This window comes from Pararge aegeria (assembly GCF_905163445.1).
Source record: "Pararge aegeria chromosome W unlocalized genomic scaffold, ilParAegt1.1 SUPER_W_unloc_4, whole genome shotgun sequence".
NCBI classification, from domain to species: Eukaryota; Metazoa; Arthropoda; class Insecta; order Lepidoptera; family Nymphalidae; genus Pararge; species Pararge aegeria.
The window spans coordinates 183,067-206,486 of record NW_024396990.1 but is presented as its reverse complement, the minus strand read 5'-3'; positions in this window follow the sequence as shown (position 1 = coordinate 206,486).

Here is a 23,420-nt window from a genome sequence, read left to right as displayed (position 1 = left end):
ATAGTATTAAATCAATCAAAAATATAACTTTCGTAAAGTAATTTGATTATAAACCGACATACCTATCTAAAATCTAAATTTTAATTTTACTTTATGTTTGTGTTGAACACCTTGTGCATACCCTGGGTCCAAGGGCTATGCACGCCACTGAGTATATACCTTCAAAGAAGATAGCGGGCGTGTAGTTGTCCTGCGTAGTAGTCATACATAGCGCATGCCACGGATCGACCGAACCGTGCACGTACGCGACCCGACCGGCGGGTATGTTTAAACCACCGAACTCTTCATTAGTCCACTCAGCACACGCGTTCACAAACACAGAGTCAAATCTGTAACGAAGAGAAAATAATATTAAAAATTGTTCAATGTACATACTTGTTTCAGTGTTTATTTTATAACTTAAGCTTATTTAAGCGATTATTTATGAACTATTTATGAAATTTATAGCTAATAAATCTAATAGGTTGGGGAAAAAGTCTTTTCGCATTATAGTATGTATGAACATGTAATAAAATCTCTTTGGCTATACTATTTGTATCTGGCTGGTTTTGGTATCAAATTAGGAAAATGTGTGAAGATGAGTGAATCTAATGAAGAAATTCCTTTTTACCTTTTAAAATTTTACTACAAAAAAGGTAAAAATGCAACGCAAGCCGCGAAAAAAATTTGGGTTTAGCGTTTTCAATCCGGAAATTTTGATGTCAAAGATGCACCTCGCTCTGGTTAGGAGGAGCCCTATGACGGATATAATGGATGCCATTTTTGAAAAAGTGGACCAAGATGGGCAAATCAGTAGGTACAATGTAGCTGAAGAACTGGGAATTGACCACAAAACCATTTTTGACGGAGCTGATAAGAAGTGGATCATGACCGAACCATTTTTGAACTGGTGATGAGAAGTGGATCATGTACGACAAGAAAGTGCGAAAAAGGTCACGGTCAAAGGCCGATCAGGCTTCACAGACTGTGGCGAAACCCGGGTTAACTCGCAACAAGGTGACGCTGTGTGTGTAGTAGTAGGATTGGAAGGGCATTATTCATTATAAGCTGTTACCACCAGGCAGGATCATCAATTCTGAATTCTACTGCGAACAACTGATGAGATTAAAGCAAGAAGTTTAGAGAAAGCGGCCGGAATTAATCAACAGAAGAGGTGTGGTTTTTCATCATGATAACGCTAGACCTAACACATCTTTAGCCACTCAGCTAAAATTAAGATAGTTTGGCTGGGAGGTGGTAATGCATCCGCTGTATAGTCCTGACCTTACACCTTCAGATTTCCACCTGTTTCGGTCTCTTCAGAATTCTTTAGGCAGTGTCAGGTTAACATCACGAGAGGACTGCCAAAACTACTTGTCGCGGTTTTTTGATTTCAGAAACCCCAAAATTTCTATAGCAATGGGATTATGTCCCTACCTACCTATGCCTAATTTATGCAAAGGAAGAAAATAAATTCCAAAAACTTTTTAATGATGATAGTACTTCTAGAAAAAGAGGTAGTATTTAGATTTTATTACAACGTTCTACATAGATACTAGTTTGCGAAAAGACTATTATTCCCGCAAATTTCTCCCTATATCACATTTCAATTTGTATGTCCACTTAAACTAACTTTATAACATTACTATCAGCAGGTGGATCAACTGAATTCCAAACTTTTTTCTCCAAAAGTGACAGATACTCTACATTCATAGCTTTTTGCCACCAGAGGAGTTTGATAACTTTATTGCCTACACATATGTTTGTGGCTTCTCAAAAATTCTGGTCTACATACCTATTTTATAATCGCCATATTTCGTCGGCGGTGTACCACGTGTACTGCGCATGGATCGGCAGCTGACAGACTCCTCTGTACTAGTCGCCACTTCCCCTCCAACTATAGCGCCGCCGACGTCTCGCGTCGTTTTTTCTCTCTTCCGCCTTTCCTCAGCAGAAGACTCGGCATCAGTAGAGGCCTGCTCTACCTCACTGTTGTTGCAGCAGTCATCGCCAGACTCACCATCTGTTAATTCATATAAAAATCATGTGATTTATTTATATTATATAAGACGAGAATTACGATATTCATCAATGTCAGCACATTTATTTTCAATAAAAAGTACATTAGGAATGTGCTTTTTACTATACAGAATAACCTTCCTTGGATTTATTTAATGGTTCTATAAATCGGTAACGCTGAATAACCGACAAAAATGCACAACTTTCTCTTAGCGTTCAATTTATTATGTAGACTAGACTGCGGGATTAATGAATAGGCAATGCATCCAAAAACAAAGGTTTCCTTTACAAATAGTGTGTCGGGACCACACTTCCTCAGTGTTGCTTCTGGTATTCAAATACATCTGCTGAGTACAATGCGGTAAGGTAAGCTGGTGAGCTGTTCCCTTCTTCTCTAGGAAACACTTAACACTGCCCCTATGGTAATTCAAAATCAAAACCAATGTTATCAAAACGCAGGCATTTTATATGTTACGCACTTACGTAATAATTATTTGATAAAGCAATCTTACACTTCACACATTTTCTTGAATAAATATCTAAAGTTTTGAAGAGAAAAATTATTAGTAGTAAGGGCGAGTAAGTACCTTGCATTTCCACAGCTGGAGTCTCTCATAGGGCTCCACACGTCACTATGGATGAGTTCCAAGGGTCGGCCAACACGTTTCGTAGATCTTTTCGGAGCCCGGGCCACAGGCTTTCCTTCCAGGCAGGCGCAAACTTGTTGAAATCTTCTTTGTCATCCTGAAATGAACATACCTTTAAGACAATGATACCCTAACCGTCTATGCCATAAATCAGTATTCATGTTAAGTATTATTAGACTTAACTAACTTTGCAATATTGACTTCCTGCGCTTGATGTAGGACAGTCATCGATTGCTCTTTTGCAAAACAAAACATTCATTCTATCAGTGACGTGCATAGAGGGTATGTAAAGTATATGCAAATGTTTATTTAATTTTCATTTTCATTAATTCTTCATTTTATATCATCTGCATACCCTGTACATAGCCTCAATGCACGCTACTGCATTCTATATACACCCACATAGATTAGCAGATATAACAGGCTGGTGTTGTATACTACAACTGTCATGGACAAAACACCCATCTACATTCATGATCACAACCATGCCTCTTTCACATAATTTAATAACAGAAAACAAATTTTGCAGACAACTACGGAACGTAAAAAACATTGTTTAAGGTTTTATCAAAGTTATTTATGCTGTTTACATGAATATCTGTAGAGCTCTCCAGTTTAGTCGCTCCATCATCACAAGTGATCATCCTTTTCCATCCATCACCACGGAAAGATCTGGAGCAGTCTTATTCCTAGCCAGGACTGCACGGACAATGTGATCAAAAGAGTTAGTGTTTAAAATTATACAACTTTAGGAAGTAACAGTTTCTACCCTTAGTAAAAGTTTGTTCACTGGCAATACAGTACAGCGTCGCTGGTACAGTTGCTTTCGAGTATTGTAGCAGTATACTTCAGTTAAATTGAATGTATATCCAAACCCTGTTTTAAAGCCTATAAACACTTCAACAGCCTAGACAGTAGATCTAAAAGGAACGTTTGTAAGTGGATAAAAATCAATACAGGATTTGCGACACTAAAACGATTGCAGTAAGAAGTTTTACTAAGACCGAAAGTTTTGTTTCGATACGCGAAATCGACTACGACTGCGAGCGTGCAAATGTGCTAAGGGTAAAAAGTCTTTCCCCATCAAATAAATAAATGAAAATATCATAATAATGTACTCAAGACTCCCCAGTAAACTGGTTAAAAGTAAAAGTCTTTTAAACTGTAATAAACCACATCCGAGCATGTTCACATTGAAATTGCCTGGTCTCCCCGTCCTCCCGTGTCAAACGGATGGTAACCCCTTTAGACCCTGACCTATTACCCCCATCTCTCCCATCCCCCTTAATTCTTAAATCTAGACAGATTACGAGTCTTAGAATATCTACGTCGAGTTTGTAAACACTTATTTTTCTTCAGTTAAAGGCAAATCCGCGTAACTATTACGCACCAACGCCAACATTAATAATCAATCAAATCCAACATATTCATTAAAATTAATTTTGGTCAGAACATTTCAATTATAAGTATAGGTATTAAAGAAAATGTAGATAGAGCGAAAGTACAATCTCATGTTAAATGTTTTTAAGGAGAAGTAGAAAGCTTCTGAAATCCATTGGTTGATATTATAGTGTATTCTTAAATCTAAGTAAAAAAAAAAAAAAAAATGCATTGATAACCTCTTCCTTTATTTGAAGTCGGTTAGAACTATGAAAGAAGAAATAACCTACCCTACCCAGTAATGCGGAAGCCACTTAGGAAGAATAAGTTAAAAGTAGTTAATAATTAGTATATACAGTGGCGTGCATTGCATATATGCAAATAAGCAGTGCCTATACCCTACCCTCAGGGTCTTAAAGAGCCTTCAGATAGGACCATTAAAGTTTTGTAATTAAAAAAACACTAAGTAAAAAATATATGAAAGCGCCATCTAGTAATGAGCGGCCAAACTTCTAGGTCAATTGTCGCTAGACAGGCGACAGCGCAACCAGCGCGCGCGAGGCGCATAGCGTACAAAATAAAATCTTTAGCGTATATCTCTAAAAGCGTATTTTAATTTTTAACCGTAAATGCTAAACATTTACCTTTTAAAACACGTAAAAATCTCATGTTATCTATTGCAGGGTAAATCAATTATTATGAATCACTCGACATATGACGCCCTCTACTGTTGCATAGAAATATCAAATAAAATAAGCACGCCCAAAGAAAGAATCGTTCTGCTAGATGTGTGCGTGCAAGTTAGTAGTGTGTGTCGTGTAATGTTATAATCGTGCGCTTGTACTTACAAGATTAGCATCGGTCTTGTGTGAACAGTTTCATTCATAAATTCTCTATTCTCTAATTACGTGTTTCATTTTTTCTATGAATAAAATGATTTGCTTGGTTTGTTATTGTTGTTAAAGGTCATTATTCTTTTTTAGAATTAAAAACATTATTCACAAATGTAAATACCTTTTAGTGTCTTTTAAGAAAATTAAGGATCTAATATTATCGAATTAGTCTTTCGTTTTGAAAATAATCTATGAAACCAAACGCTGTCTCAATTTTGAAAAATGAATAATTTAGGTTTTCCAGGAATCATTGGAGAGTGAGAGAGTTAACAATAAATATGGTTTCTATTTATTGTTTACATATCAAAATAAAATAGCGTTCGTACCCATACTTACAAAAAATTAAAGACATATTTTGACTAATTTCGATTGCAATATTATCATTAGCATATTCGATCGCCATTATTGTTTACCTTCGAACAATGCTGTATGGCGTTGGTGATAAATAAACGGTTCAAGTGCATAAATTCAGTAACTTATAAAAGTTTGAGCAGTGATAGTTTAATGTGTTAAGGTTAATTTATAGTTTATTCATTCATTTTATAATGAAAGCATATTCGTGCGGTCTTTGTTTGGGTTCAGTGTGCCTGGAAAAAGTACTTAGAGAAAACTTTAATTTCTATCCCTACTTATATCGTAAAATTAGAAATCATTCGCAAAGGAGTGTACCAATGTTACAAATATCCCAAAAAAAGGTGATAAAGTAACGCGTATATTTAATAATAAATATTACGAAAACTATTCTTGGCTAAGCGGCTTTGTACACACCAATCGATTAATTTGCTTTCCTTTGGTTTTATTGTCCAATATACGTAAAGTGTGGAATGATAAAGGATATTGTGATCTTAATAATTTTCATAAAAACGCTAAAAACATGATATGTTGGAAAAATATTATCATCATCAGTGTGCTTAGAAAATGCTGCCGAATGGTGTGTCATAATTTTGTGACGTAAATCAGGGTATGTACTTTTATTCAATTAGCAGTAGATAGACGATAGTATTAAATCAATCAAAAATATAACTTTCGTAAAGTAATTTGATTATAAACCGACATACCTATCTAAAATCTAAATTTTAATTTTACTTTATGTTTGTGTTGAACACCTTGTGCATACCCTGGGTCCAAGGGCTATGCACGCCACTGAGTATATACCTTCAAAGAAGATAGCGGGCGTGTAGTTGTCCTGCGTAGTAGTCATACATAGCGCATGCCACGGATCGACCGAACCGTGCACGTACGCGACCCGACCGGCGGGTATGTTTAAACCACCGAACTCTTCATTAGTCCACTCAGCACACGCGTTCACAAACACAGAGTCAAATCTGTAACGAAGAGAAAATAATATTAAAAATTGTTCAATGTACATACTTGTTTCAGTGTTTATTTTATAACTTAAGCTTATTTAAGCGATTATTTATGAACTATTTATGAAATTTATAGCTAATAAATCTAATAGGTTGGGGAAAAAGTCTTTTCGCATTATAGTATGTATGAACATGTAATAAAATCTCTTTGGCTATACTATTTGTATCTGGCTGGTTTTGGTATCAAATTAGGAAAATGTGTGAAGATGAGTGAATCTAATGAAGAAATTCCTTTTTACCTTTTAAAATTTTACTACAAAAAAGGTAAAAATGCAACGCAAGCCGCGAAAAAAATTTGGGTTTAGCGTTTTCAATCCGGAAATTTTGATGTCAAAGATGCACCTCGCTCTGGTTAGGAGGAGCCCTATGACGGATATAATGGATGCCATTTTTGAAAAAGTGGACCAAGATGGGCAAATCAGTAGGTACAATGTAGCTGAAGAACTGGGAATTGACCACAAAACCATTTTTGACGGAGCTGATAAGAAGTGGATCATGACCGAACCATTTTTGAACTGGTGATGAGAAGTGGATCATGTACGACAAGAAAGTGCGAAAAAGGTCACGGTCAAAGGCCGATCAGGCTTCACAGACTGTGGCGAAACCCGGGTTAACTCGCAACAAGGTGACGCTGTGTGTGTAGTAGTAGGATTGGAAGGGCATTATTCATTATAAGCTGTTACCACCAGGCAGGATCATCAATTCTGAATTCTACTGCGAACAACTGATGAGATTAAAGCAAGAAGTTTAGAGAAAGCGGCCGGAATTAATCAACAGAAGAGGTGTGGTTTTTCATCATGATAACGCTAGACCTAACACATCTTTAGCCACTCAGCTAAAATTAAGATAGTTTGGCTGGGAGGTGGTAATGCATCCGCTGTATAGTCCTGACCTTACACCTTCAGATTTCCACCTGTTTCGGTCTCTTCAGAATTCTTTAGGCAGTGTCAGGTTAACATCACGAGAGGACTGCCAAAACTACTTGTCGCGGTTTTTTGATTTCAGAAACCCCAAAATTTCTATAGCAATGGGATTATGTCCCTACCTACCTATGCCTAATTTATGCAAAGGAAGAAAATAAATTCCAAAAACTTTTTAATGATGATAGTACTTCTAGAAAAAGAGGTAGTATTTAGATTTTATTACAACGTTCTACATAGATACTAGTTTGCGAAAAGACTATTATTCCCGCAAATTTCTCCCTATATCACATTTCAATTTGTATGTCCACTTAAACTAACTTTATAACATTACTATCAGCAGGTGGATCAACTGAATTCCAAACTTTTTTCTCCAAAAGTGACAGATACTCTACATTCATAGCTTTTTGCCACCAGAGGAGTTTGATAACTTTATTGCCTACACATATGTTTGTGGCTTCTCAAAAATTCTGGTCTACATACCTATTTTATAATCGCCATATTTCGTCGGCGGTGTACCACGTGTACTGCGCATGGATCGGCAGCTGACAGACTCCTCTGTACTAGTCGCCACTTCCCCTCCAACTATAGCGCCGCCGACGTCTCGCGTCGTTTTTTCTCTCTTCCGCCTTTCCTCAGCAGAAGACTCGGCATCAGTAGAGGCCTGCTCTACCTCACTGTTGTTGCAGCAGTCATCGCCAGACTCACCATCTGTTAATTCATATAAAAATCATGTGATTTATTTATATTATATAAGACGAGAATTACGATATTCATCAATGTCAGCACATTTATTTTCAATAAAAAGTACATTAGGAATGTGCTTTTTACTATACAGAATAACCTTCCTTGGATTTATTTAATGGTTCTATAAATCGGTAACGCTGAATAACCGACAAAAATGCACAACTTTCTCTTAGCGTTCAATTTATTATGTAGACTAGACTGCGGGATTAATGAATAGGCAATGCATCCAAAAACAAAGGTTTCCTTTACAAATAGTGTGTCGGGACCACACTTCCTCAGTGTTGCTTCTGGTATTCAAATACATCTGCTGAGTACAATGCGGTAAGGTAAGCTGGTGAGCTGTTCCCTTCTTCTCTAGGAAACACTTAACACTGCCCCTATGGTAATTCAAAATCAAAACCAATGTTATCAAAACGCAGGCATTTTATATGTTACGCACTTACGTAATAATTATTTGATAAAGCAATCTTACACTTCACACATTTTCTTGAATAAATATCTAAAGTTTTGAAGAGAAAAATTATTAGTAGTAAGGGCGAGTAAGTACCTTGCATTTCCACAGCTGGAGTCTCTCATAGGGCTCCACACGTCACTATGGATGAGTTCCAAGGGTCGGCCAACACGTTTCGTAGATCTTTTCGGAGCCCGGGCCACAGGCTTTCCTTCCAGGCAGGCGCAAACTTGTTGAAATCTTCTTTGTCATCCTGAAATGAACATACCTTTAAGACAATGATACCCTAACCGTCTATGCCATAAATCAGTATTCATGTTAAGTATTATTAGACTTAACTAACTTTGCAATATTGACTTCCTGCGCTTGATGTAGGACAGTCATCGATTGCTCTTTTGCAAAACAAAACATTCATTCTATCAGTGACGTGCATAGAGGGTATGTAAAGTATATGCAAATGTTTATTTAATTTTCATTTTCATTAATTCTTCATTTTATATCATCTGCATACCCTGTACATAGCCTCAATGCACGCTACTGCATTCTATATACACCCACATAGATTAGCAGATATAACAGGCTGGTGTTGTATACTACAACTGTCATGGACAAAACACCCATCTACATTCATGATCACAACCATGCCTCTTTCACATAATTTAATAACAGAAAACAAATTTTGCAGACAACTACGGAACGTAAAAAACATTGTTTAAGGTTTTATCAAAGTTATTTATGCTGTTTACATGAATATCTGTAGAGCTCTCCAGTTTAGTCGCTCCATCATCACAAGTGATCATCCTTTTCCATCCATCACCACGGAAAGATCTGGAGCAGTCTTATTCCTAGCCAGGACTGCACGGACAATGTGATCAAAAGAGTTTTTTTTTTTTTTTTTTTTTATTCTTTATTTATTCGGGACTTTTCTTAACAATAAGAATGTCAGCCCCATCGTTCCCTTTACAAAAATTTATACTTCCTTTCTCTTATCTTAACTTAAAATCTAATAGAATTCTGGCTACCTCTGAATAAGGTGCCGCCAGGATACTTTGCCAAATCCCCACATCATGAAGATTTATTTTAAATTTACATATTAATTGGTCCCTCATTGGCCTATTCCGAACACACTCCCCCAACAAATGCAAGACATCTTCGTCTATATTACAAATTTCACACTTAGGTGAACTGACCCTTTTCATAAGATATCCAAATTTGTTTAGAGGAACATGTCCAGCACGCAGTCTCAATGCCATCACAACTTGTTGGCGCTTCAATCTTACCTCACAGAACCACGGGACACGAGGAGGCTCGCATTGTATGCTCTTATACCAGATACCTTTACTTTTTGACCGTTCGTCAAAATACACTTTCCAATTTTTGCAACATTCCTTTTTGAATTTTGTTAAAATTTCGCAAAAGTTTGGTTTAACCTCAATATAATCTCCTTCGAACAATGCTCTTTTAGCCAGGGTATCAGCCATCTCGTTTCCCGTAAGTCCAATGTGTGAAGGAATCCACTGTAATTTTAAATCAATTCCTTTACATTGTAAGGAATTTATTACCCTCAATATTTCATACGCTACTGATATACCCCTTGTTCCTCGAACACAACCCATTATATGAAGAATAGCACTTTTGCTATCTGAATAAATTACAATATTTCTATCTGTAACATTTACAGCATAGGAAATTGCTAACAATATAGCAGTGAGTTCAGCAGTCATAATAGAAACGTTACTATTAATCTTTAACATTTTCCCTATGTTACAGTTTGGATCATAAAAGGAACACCCAACATTCAATTTATCTTTAGAACCGTCTGTGTATAACGAATACCATCCAGTATATTTACCATGAATTTCCCGTATTGTTTCCTGTCTTAGTATATTTATATCAGACTTTTTTTTTGAATATTTCATACAGTCTAAATTGCTTTTACCTACATTACTTATACCAATACTAGAGACCCACGTATTCAAACAAAACATATCCAAAGGATTCGAGGACATTATATTCTCGTCCTTCGTTTTTAAATACGTTTCTGGTAGCAAGGGTTTCTTTTTGTTACACCAGTAACTATTATCAATTAGTAAACTAAGATCTAAGATACACTGAACGGTTTTGCTATCAGACCAGGACTGACATTTTAAACAATATTTTGTTGCAAGATAAGTCCTCCTTATAATTAACGGCACTATACAAAGATCACTTTCCATCACGTGTATAGGGGTTGATCTTATGTATCCTCCAATGATCCTCATAGACTGGTTTTGAATCTTATCTAACTTATACAAGTGGGTATTAGCACTGTTACTATACAGAAAGGAGCCATAATCTATCCTACTCCTTATTAATGTCAAATATAGTCTACGTAAATGCAAGGGATGTATCCCCCATCCAGACCCTGCCAGAACTTTAAGAACCTGTAAAAATTTTCCGGCTTTTGCACATGTTTCATTAATATGTTTCCCCCAGCGGAGTGACCTATCCAACCAAATACCCAAAATCAAAAGAGTTAGTGTTTAAAATTATACAACTTTAGGAAGTAACAGTTTCTACCCTTAGTAAAAGTTTGTTCACTGGCAATACAGTACAGCGTCGCTGGTACAGTTGCTTTCGAGTATTGTAGCAGTATACTTCAGTTAAATTGAATGTATATCCAAACCCTGTTTTAAAGCCTATAAACACTTCAACAGCCTAGACAGTAGATCTAAAAGGAACGTTTGTAAGTGGATAAAAATCAATACAGGATTTGCGACACTAAAACGATTGCAGTAAGAAGTTTTGTTTCGATACGCGAAATCGACTACGACTGCGAGCGTGCAAATGTGCTAAGGGTAAAAAGTCTTTCCCCATCAAATAAATAAATGAAAATATCATAATAATGTACTCAAGACTCCCCAGTAAACTGGTTAAAAGTAAAAGTCTTTTAAACTGTAATAAACCACATCCGAGCATGTTCACATTGAAATTGCCTGGTCTCCCCGTCCTCCCGTGTCAAACGGATGGTAACCCCTTTAGACCCTGACCTATTACCCCCATCTCTCCCATCCCCCTTAATTCTTAAATCTAGACAGATTACGAGTCTTAGAATATCTACGTCGAGTTTGTAAACACTTATTTTTCTTCAGTTAAAGGCAAATCCGCGTAACTATTACGCACCAACGCCAACATTAATAATCAATCAAATCCAACATATTCATTAAAATTAATTTTGGTCAGAACATTTCAATTATAAGTATAGGTATTAAAGAAAATGTAGATAGAGCGAAAGTACAATCTCATGTTAAATGTTTTTAAGGAGAAGTAGAAAGCTTCTGAAATCCATTGGTTGATATTATAGTGTATTCTTAAATCTAAGTAAAAAAAAAAAAAAAAAAAAATGCATTGATAACCTCTTCCTTTATTTGAAGTCGGTTAGAACTATGAAAGAAGAAATAACCTACCCTACCCAGTAATGCGGAAGCCACTTAGGAAGAATAAGTTAAAAGTAGTTAATAATTAGTATATACAGTGGCGTGCATTGCATATATGCAAATAAGCAGTGCATACCCTACCCTCAGGGTCTTAAAGAGCCTTCAGATAGGACCATTAAAGTTTTGTAATTAAAAAAACACTAAGTAAAAAATATATGAAAGCGCCATCTAGTAATGAGCGGCCAAACTTCTAGGTCAATTGTCGCTAGACAGGCGACAGCGCAACCAGCGCGCGCGAGGCGCATAGCGTACAAAATAAAATCTTTAGCGTATATCTCTAAAAGCGTATTTTAATTTTTAACCGTAAATGCTAAACATTTACCTTTTAAAACACGTAAAAATCTCATGTTATCTATTGCAGGGTAAATCAATTATTATGAATCACTCGACATATGACGCCCTCTACTGTTGCATAGAAATATCAAATAAAATAAGCACGCCCAAAGAAAGAATCGTTCTGCTAGATGTGTGCGTGCAAGTTAGTAGTGTGTGTCGTGTAATGTTATAATCGTGCGCTTGTACTTACAAGATTAGCATCGGTCTTGTGTGAACAGTTTCATTCATAAATTCTCTATTCTCTAATTACGTGTTTCATTTTTTCTATGAATAAAATGATTTGCTTGGTTTGTTATTGTTGTTAAAGGTCATTATTCTTTTTTTAGAATTAAAAACATTATTCACAAATGTAAATACCTTTTAGTGTCTTTTAAGAAAATTAAGGATCTAATATTATCGAATTAGTCTTTCGTTTTGAAAATAATCTATGAAACCAAACGCTGTCTCAATTTTGAAAAATGAATAATTTAGGTTTTCCAGGAATCATTGGAGAGTGAGAGAGTTAACAATAAATATGGTTTCTATTTATTGTTTACATATCAAAATAAAATAGCGTTCGTACCCATACTTACAAAAAATTAAAGACATATTTTGACTAATTTCGATTGCAATATTATCATTAGCATATTCGATCGCCATTATTGTTTACCTTCGAACAATGCTGTATGGCGTTGGTGATAAATAAACGGTTCAAGTGCATAAATTCAGTAACTTATAAAAGTTTGAGCAGTGATAGTTTAATGTGTTAAGGTTAATTTATAGTTTATTCATTCATTTTATAATGAAAGCATATTCGTGCGGTCTTTGTTTGGGTTCAGTGTGCCTGGAAAAAGTACTTAGAGAAAACTTTAATTTCTATCCCTACTTATATCGTAAAATTAGAAATCATTCGCAAAGGAAGGAGTGTACCAATGTTACAAATATCCCAAAAAAAGGTGATAAAGTAACGCGTATATTTAATAATAAATATTACGAAAACTATTCTTGGCTAAGCGGCTTTGTACACACCAATCGATTAATTTGCTTTCCTTTTGTTTTATTGTCCAATATACGTAAAGTGTGGAATGATAAAGGATATTGTGATCTTAATAATTTTCATAAAAACGCTAAAAACATGATATGTTGGAAAAATATTATCATCATCAGTGTGCTTAGAAAATGCTGCCGAATGGTGTGTCATAATTTTGTGACGTAAATCAGGGTATGTACTTTTATTCAATTAGCAGTAGATAGACGATAGTATTAAATCAATCAAAAATATAACTTTCGTAAAGTAATTTGATTATAAACCGACATACCTATCTAAAATCTAAATTTTAATTTTACTTTATGTTTGTGTTGAACACCTTGTGCATACCCTGGGTCCAAGGGCTATGCACGCCACTGAGTATATACCTTCAAAGAAGATAGCGGGCGTGTAGTTGTCCTGCGTAGTAGTCATACATAGCGCATGCCACGGATCGACCGAACCGTGCACGTACGCGACCCGACCGGCGGGTATGTTTAAACCACCGAACTCTTCATTAGTCCACTCAGCACACGCGTTCACAAACACAGAGTCAAATCTGTAACGAAGAGAAAATAATATTAAAAATTGTTCAATGTACATACTTGTTTCAGTGTTTATTTTATAACTTAAGCTTATTTAAGCGATTATTTATGAACTATTTATGAAATTTATAGCTAATAAATCTAATAGGTTGGGGAAAAAGTCTTTTCGCATTATAGTATGTATGAACATGTAATAAAATCTCTTTGGCTATACTATTTGTATCTGGCTGGTTTTGGTATCAAATTAGGAAAATGTGTGAAGATGAGTGAATCTAATGAAGAAATTCCTTTTTACCTTTTAAAATTTTACTACAAAAAAGGTAAAAATGCAACGCAAGCCGCGAAAAAAATTTGGGTTTAGCGTTTTCAATCCGGAAATTTTGATGTCAAAGATGCACCTCGCTCTGGTTAGGAGGAGCCCTATGACGGATATAATGGATGCCATTTTTGAAAAAGTGGACCAAGATGGGCAAATCAGTAGGTACAATGTAGCTGAAGAACTGGGAATTGACCACAAAACCATTTTTGACGGAGCTGATAAGAAGTGGATCATGACCGAACCATTTTTGAACTGGTGATGAGAAGTGGATCATGTACGACAAGAAAGTGCGAAAAAGGTCACGGTCAAAGGCCGATCAGGCTTCACAGACTGTGGCGAAACCCGGGTTAACTCGCAACAAGGTGACGCTGTGTGTGTAGTAGTAGGATTGGAAGGGCATTATTCATTATAAGCTGTTACCACCAGGCAGGATCATCAATTCTGAATTCTACTGCGAACAACTGATGAGATTAAAGCAAGAAGTTTAGAGAAAGCGGCCGGAATTAATCAACAGAAGAGGTGTGGTTTTTCATCATGATAACGCTAGACCTAACACATCTTTAGCCACTCAGCTAAAATTAAGATAGTTTGGCTGGGAGGTGGTAATGCATCCGCTGTATAGTCCTGACCTTACACCTTCAGATTTCCACCTGTTTCGGTCTCTTCAGAATTCTTTAGGCAGTGTCAGGTTAACATCACGAGAGGACTGCCAAAACTACTTGTCGCGGTTTTTTGATTTCAGAAACCCCAAAATTTCTATAGCAATGGGATTATGTCCCTACCTACCTATGCCTAATTTATGCAAAGGAAGAAAATAAATTCCAAAAACTTTTTAATGATGATAGTACTTCTAGAAAAAGAGGTAGTATTTAGATTTTATTACAACGTTCTACATAGATACTAGTTTGCGAAAAGACTATTATTCCCGCAACCCACTTTTCCGCAAATTTCTCCCTATATCACATTTCAATTTGTATGTCCACTTAAACTAACTTTATAACATTACTATCAGCAGGTGGATCAACTGAATTCCAAACTTTTTTCTCCAAAAGTGACAGATACTCTACATTCATAGCTTTTTGCCACCAGAGGAGTTTGATAACTTTATTGCCTACACATATGTTTGTGGCTTCTCAAAAATTCTGGTCTACATACCTATTTTATAATCGCCATATTTCGTCGGCGGTGTACCACGTGTACTGCGCATGGATCGGCAGCTGACAGACTCCTCTGTACTAGTCGCCACTTCCCCTCCAACTATAGCGCCGCCGACGTCTCGCGTCGTTTTTTCTCTCTTCCGCCTTTCCTCAGCAGAAGACTCGGCATCAGTAGAGGCCTGCTCTACCTCACTGTTGTTGCAGCAGTCATCGCCAGACTCACCATCTGTTAATTCATATAAAAATCATGTGATTTATTTATATTATATAAGACGAGAATTACGATATTCATCAATGTCAGCACATTTATTTTCAATAAAAAGTACATTAGGAATGTGCTTTTTACTATACAGAATAACCTTCCTTGGATTTATTTAATGGTTCTATAAATCGGTAACGCTGAATAACCGACAAAAATGCACAACTTTCTCTTAGCGTTCAATTTATTATGTAGACTAGACTGCGGGATTAATGAATAGGCAATGCATCCAAAAACAAAGGTTTCCTTTACAAATAGTGTGTCGGGACCACACTTCCTCAGTGTTGCTTCTGGTATTCAAATACATCTGCTGAGTACAATGCGGTAAGGTAAGCTGGTGAGCTGTTCCCTTCTTCTCTAGGAAACACTTAACACTGCCCCTATGGTAATTCAAAATCAAAACCAATGTTATCAAAACGCAGGCATTTTATATGTTACGCACTTACGTAATAATTATTTGATAAAGCAATCTTACACTTCACACATTTTCTTGAATAAATATCTAAAGTTTTGAAGAGAAAAATTATTAGTAGTAAGGGCGAGTAAGTACCTTGCATTTCCACAGCTGGAGTCTCTCATAGGGCTCCACACGTCACTATGGATGAGTTCCAAGGGTCGGCCAACACGTTTCGTAGATCTTTTCGGAGCCCGGGCCACAGGCTTTCCTTCCAGGCAGGCGCAAACTTGTTGAAATCTTCTTTGTCATCCTGAAATGAACATACCTTTAAGACAATGATACCCTAACCGTCTATGCCATAAATCAGTATTCTTGTTAAGTATTATTAGACTTAACTAACTTTGCAATATTGACTTCCTGCGCTTGATGTAGGACAGTCATCGATTGCTCTTTTGCAAAACAAAACATTCATTCTATCAGTGACGTGCATAGAGGGTATGTAAAGTATATGCAAATGTTTATTTAATTTTCATTTTCATTAATTCTTCATTTTATATCATCTGCATACCCTGTACATAGCCTCAATGCACGCTACTGCATTCTATATACACCCACATAGATTAGCAGATATAACAGGCTGGTGTTGTATACTACAACTGTCATGGACAAAACACCCATCTACATTCATGATCACAACCATGCCTCTTTCACATAATTTAATAACAGAAAACAAATTTTGCAGACAACTACGGAACGTAAAAAACATTGTTTAAGGTTTTATCAAAGTTATTTATGCTGTTTACATGAATATCTGTAGAGCTCTCCAGTTTAGTCGCTCCATCATCACAAGTGATCATCCTTTTCCATTCATCACCACGGAAAGATCTGGAGCAGTCTTATTCCTAGCCAGGACTGCACGGACAATGTGATCAAAAGAGTTAGTGTTTAAAATTATACAACTTTAGGAAGTAACAGTTTCTACCCTTAGTAAAAGTTTGTTCACTGGCAATACAGTACAGCGTCGCTGGTACAGTTGCTTTCGAGTATTGTAGCAGTATACTTCAGTTAAATTGAATGTATATCCAAACCCTGTTTTAAAGCCTATAAACACTTCAACAGCCTAGACAGTAGATCTAAAAGGAACGTTTGTAAGTGGATAAAAATCAATACAGGATTTGCGACACTAAAACGATTGCAGTAAGAAGTTTTACTAAGACCGAAAGTTTTGTTTCGATACGTGAAATCGACTACGACTGCGAGCGTGCAAATGTGCTAAGGGTAAAAAGTCTTTCCCCATCAAATAAATAAATGAAAATATCATAATAATGTACTCAAGACTCCCCAGTAAACTGGTTAAAAGTAAAAGTCTTTTAAACTGTAATAAACCACATCCGAGCATGTTCACATTGAAATTGCCTGGTCTCCCCGTCCTCCCGTGTCAAACGGATGGTAACCCCTTTAGACCCTGACCTATTACCCCCATCTCTCCCATCCCCCTTAATTCTTAAATCTAGACAGATTACGAGTCTTAGAATATCTACGTCGAGTTTGTAAACACTTATTTTTCTTCAGTTAAAGGCAAATCCGCGTAACTATTACGCACCAACGCCAACATTAATAATCAATCAAATCCAACATATTCATTAAAATTAATTTTGGTCAGAACATTTCAATTATAAGTATAGGTATTAAAGAAAATGTAGATAGAGCGAAAGTACAATCTCATGTTAAATGTTTTTAAGGAGAAGTAGAAAGCTTCTGAAATCCATTGGTTGATATTATAGTGTATTCTTAAATCTAAGTAAAAAAAAAAAAAAAAAAAATGCATTGATAACCTCTTCCTTTATTTGAAGTCGGTTAGAACTATGAAAGAAGAAATAACCTACCCTACCCAGTAATGCGGAAGCCACTTAGGAAGAATAAGTTAAAAGTAGTTAATAATTAGTATATACAGTGGCGTGCATTGCATATATGCAAATAAGCAGTGCATACCCTACCCTCAGGGTCTTAAAGAGCCTTCAGATAGGACCATTAAAGTTTTGTAATTAAAAAAACACTAAGTAAAAAATATATGAAAGCGCCATCTAGTAATGAGCGGCCAAACTTCTAGGTCAATTGTCGCTAGACAGGCGACAGCGCAACCAGCGCGCGCGAGGCGCATAGCGTACAAAATAAAATCTTTAGCGTATATCTCTAAAAGCGTATTTTAATTTTTAACCGTAAATGCTAAACATTTACCTTTTAAAACACGTAAAAATCTCATGTTATCTATTGCAGGGTAAATCAATTATTATGAATCACTCGACATATGACGCCCTCTACTGTTGCATAGAAATATCAAATAAAATAAGCACGCCCAAAGAAAGAATCGTTCTGCTAGATGTGTGCGTGCAAGTTAGTAGTGTGTGTCGTGTAATGTTATAATCGTGCGCTTGTACTTACAAGATTAGCATCGGTCTTGTGTGAACAGTTTCATTCATAAATTCTCTATTCTCTAATTACGTGTTTCATTTTTTCTATGAATAAAATGATTTGCTTGGTTTGTTATTGTTGTTAAAGGTCATTATTCTTTTTTTAGAATTAAAAACATTATTCACAAATGTAAATACCTTTTAGTGTCTTTTAAGAAAATTAAGGATCTAATATTATCGAATTAGTCTTTCGTTTTGAAAATAATCTATGAAACCAAACGCTGTCTCAATTTTGAAAAATGAATAATTTAGGTTTTCCAGGAATCATTGGAGAGTGAGAGAGTTAACAATAAATATGGTTTCTATTTATTGTTTACATATCAAAATAAAATAGCGTTCGTACCCATACTTACAAAAAATTAAAGACATATTTTGACTAATTTCGATTGCAATATTATCATTAGCATATTCGATCGCCATTATTGTTTACCTTCGAACAATGCTGTATGGCGTTGGTGATAAATAAACGGTTCAAGTGCATAAATTCAGTAACTTATAAAAGTTTGAGCAGTGATAGTTTAATGTGTTAAGGTTAATTTATAGTTTATTCATTCATTTTATAATGAAAGCATATTCGTGCGGTCTTTGTTTGGGTTCAGTGTGCCTGGAAAAAGTACTTAGAGAAAACTTTAATTTCTATCCCTACTTATATCGTAAAATTAGAAATCATTCGCAAAGGAAGGAGTGTACCAATGTTACAAATATCCCAAAAAAAGGTGATAAAGTAACGCGTATATTTAATAATAAATATTACGAAAACTATTCTTGGCTAAGCGGCTTTGTACACACCAATCGATTAATTTGCTTTCCTTTTGTTTTATTGTCCAATATACGTAAAGTGTGGAATGATAAAGGATATTGTGATCTTAATAATTTTCATAAAAACGCTAAAAACATGATATGTTGGAAAAATATTATCATCATCAGTGTGCTTAGAAAATGCTGCCGAATGGTGTGTCATAATTTTGTGACGTAAATCAGGGTATGTACTTTTATTCAATTAGCAGTAGATAGACGATAGTATTAAATCAATCAAAAATATAACTTTCGTAAAGTAATTTGATTATAAACCGACATACCTATCTAAAATCTAAATTTTAATTTTACTTTATGTTTGTGTTGAACACCTTGTGCATACCCTGGGTCCAAGGGCTATGCACGCCACTGAGTATATACCTTCAAAGAAGATAGCGGGCGTGTAGTTGTCCTGCGTAGTAGTCATACATAGCGCATGCCACGGATCGACCGAACCGTGCACGTACGCGACCCGACCGGCGGGTATGTTTAAACCACCGAACTCTTCATTAGTCCACTCAGCACACGCGTTCACAAACACAGAGTCAAATCTGTAACGAAGAGAAAATAATATTAAAAATTGTTCAATGTACATACTTGTTTCAGTGTTTATTTTATAACTTAAGCTTATTTAAGCGATTATTTATGAACTATTTATGAAATTTATAGCTAATAAATCTAATAGGTTGGGGAAAAAGTCTTTTCGCATTATAGTATGTATGAACATGTAATAAAATCTCTTTGGCTATACTATTTGTATCTGGCTGGTTTTGGTATCAAATTAGGAAAATGTGTGAAGATGAGTGAATCTAATGAAGAAATTCCTTTTTACCTTTTAAAATTTTACTACAAAAAAGGTAAAAATGCAACGCAAGCCGCGAAAAAAATTTGGGTTTAGCGTTTTCAATCCGGAAATTTTGATGTCAAAGATGCACCTCGCTCTGGTTAGGAGGAGCCCTATGACGGATATAATGGATGCCATTTTTGAAAAAGTGGACCAAGATGGGCAAATCAGTAGGTACAATGTAGCTGAAGAACTGGGAATTGACCACAAAACCATTTTTGACGGAGCTGATAAGAAGTGGATCATGACCGAACCATTTTTGAACTGGTGATGAGAAGTGGATCATGTACGACAAGAAAGTGCGAAAAAGGTCACGGTCAAAGGCCGATCAGGCTTCACAGACTGTGGCGAAACCCGGGTTAACTCGCAACAAGGTGACGCTGTGTGTGTAGTAGTAGGATTGGAAGGGCATTATTCATTATAAGCTGTTACCACCAGGCAGGATCATCAATTCTGAATTCTACTGCGAACAACTGATGAGATTAAAGCAAGAAGTTTAGAGAAAGCGGCCGGAATTAATCAACAGCTCTTCTGTTGTTGTGTGGTTTTTCATCATGATAACGCTAGACCTAACACATCTTTAGCCACTCAGCTAAAATTAAGATAGTTTGGCTGGGAGGTGGTAATGCATCCGCTGTATAGTCCTGACCTTACACCTTCAGATTTCCACCTGTTTCGGTCTCTTCAGAATTCTTTAGGCAGTGTCAGGTTAACATCACGAGAGGACTGCCAAACTACTTGTCGCGGTTTTTTGATTTCAGAAACCCCAAAATTTCTATAGCAATGGGATTATTTCCCTACCTACCTATGCCTAATTTATGCAAAGGAAGAAAATAAATTCCAAAAACTTTTTAATGATGATAGTACTTCTAGAAAAAGAGGTAGTATTTAGATTTTATTACAACGTTCTACATAGATACTAGTTTGCGAAAAGACTATTATTCCCGCAAATTTCTCCCTATATCACATTTCAATTTGTATGTCCACTTAAACTAACTTTATAACATTACTATCAGCAGGTGGATCAACTGAATTCCAAACTTTTTTCTCCAAAAGTGACAGATACTCTACATTCATAGCTTTTTGCCACCAGAGGAGTTTGATAACTTTATTGCCTACACATATGTTTGTGGCTTCTCAAAAATTCTGGTCTACATACCTATTTTATAATCGCCATATTTCGTCGGCGGTGTACCACGTGTACTGCGCATGGATCGGCAGCTGACAGACTCCTCTGTACTAGTCGCCACTTCCCCTCCAACTATAGCGCCGCCGACGTCTCGCGTCGTTTTTTCTCTCTTCCGCCTTTCCTCAGCAGAAGACTCGGCATCAGTAGAGGCCTGCTCTACCTCACTGTTGTTGCAGCAGTCATCGCCAGACTCACCATCTGTTAATTCATATAAAAATCATGTGATTTATTTATATTATATAAGACGAGAATTACGATATTCATCAATGTCAGCACATTTATTTTCAATAAAAAGTACATTAGGAATGTGCTTTTTACTATACAGAATAACCTTCCTTGGATTTATTTAATGGTTCTATAAATCGGTAACGCTGAATAACCGACAAAAATGCACAACTTTCTCTTAGCGTTCAATTTATTATGTAGACTAGACTGCGGGATTAATGAATAGGCAATGCATCCAAAAACAAAGGTTTCCTTTACAAATAGTGTGTCGGGACCACACTTCCTCAGTGTTGCTTCTGGTATTCAAATACATCTGCTGAGTACAATGCGGTAAGGTAAGCTGGTGAGCTGTTCCCTTCTTCTCTAGGAAACACTTAACACTGCCCCTATGGTAATTCAAAATCAAAACCAATGTTATCAAAACGCAGGCATTTTATATGTTACGCACTTACGTAATAATTATTTGATAAAGCAATCTTACACTTCACACATTTTCTTGAATAAATATCTAAAGTTTTGAAGAGAAAAATTATTAGTAGTAAGGGCGAGTAAGTACCTTGCATTTCCACAGCTGGAGTCTCTCATAGGGCTCCACACGTCACTATGGATGAGTTCCAAGGGTCGGCCAACACGTTTCGTAGATCTTTTCGGAGCCCGGGCCACAGGCTTTCCTTCCAGGCAGGCGCAAACTTGTTGAAATCTTCTTTGTCATCCTGAAATGAACATACCTTTAAGACAATGATACCCTAACCGTCTATGCCATAAATCAGTATTCATGTTAAGTATTATTAGACTTAACTAACTTTGCAATATTGACTTCCTGCGCTTGATGTAGGACAGTCATCGATTGCTCTTTTGCAAAACAAAACATTCATTCTATCAGTGACGTGCATAGAGGGTATGTAAAGTATATGCAAATGTTTATTTAATTTTCATTTTCATTAATTCTTCATTTTATATCATCTGCATACCCTGTACATAGCCTCAATGCACGCTACTGCATTCTATATACACCCACATAGATTAGCAGATATAACAGGCTGGTGTTGTATACTACAACTGTCATGGACAAAACACCCATCTACATTCATGATCACAACCATGCCACTTTCACATAATTTAATAACAGAAAACAAATTTTGCAGACAACTACGGAACGTATTAAACATTTTTATCAAACTTATCTATGCTGTTTACATGAATATCTGTAGAGCTCTCCAGTTTAGTCGCTCCATCATCACAAGTGATCATCCTTTTCCATCCATCACCACGGAAAGATCTGGAGCAGTCTTATTCCTAGCCAGGACTGCACGGACAATGTGATCAAAAGAGTTAGTGTTTAAAATTATACAACTTTAGGAAGTAACAGTTTCTACCCTTAGTAAAAGTTTGTTCACTGGCAATACAGTACAGCGTCGCTGGTACAGTTGCTTTCGAGTATTGTAGCAGTATACTTCAGTTAAATTGAATGTATATCCAAACCCTGTTTTAAAGCCTATAAACACTTCAACAGCCTAGACAGTAGATCTAAAAGGAACGTTTGTAAGTGGATAAAAATCAATACAGGATTTGCGACACTAAAACGATTGCAGTAAGAAGTTTTACTAAGACCGAAAGTTTTGTTTCGATACGCGAAATCGACTACGACTGCGAGCGTGCAAATGTGCTAAGGGTAAAAAGTCTTTCCCCATCAAATAAATAAATGAAAATATCATAATAATGTACTCAAGACTCCCCAGTAAACTGGTTAAAAGTAAAAGTCTTTTAAACTGTAATAAACCACATCCGAGCATGTTCACATTGAAATTGCCTGGTCTCCCCGTCCTCCCGTGTCAAACGGATGGTAACCCCTTTAGACCCTGACCTATTACCCCCATCTCTCCCATCCCCCTTAATTCTTAAATCTAGACAGATTACGAGTCTTAGAATATCTACGTCGAGTTTGTAAACACTTATTTTTCTTCAGTTAAAGGCAAATCCGCGTAACTATTACGCACC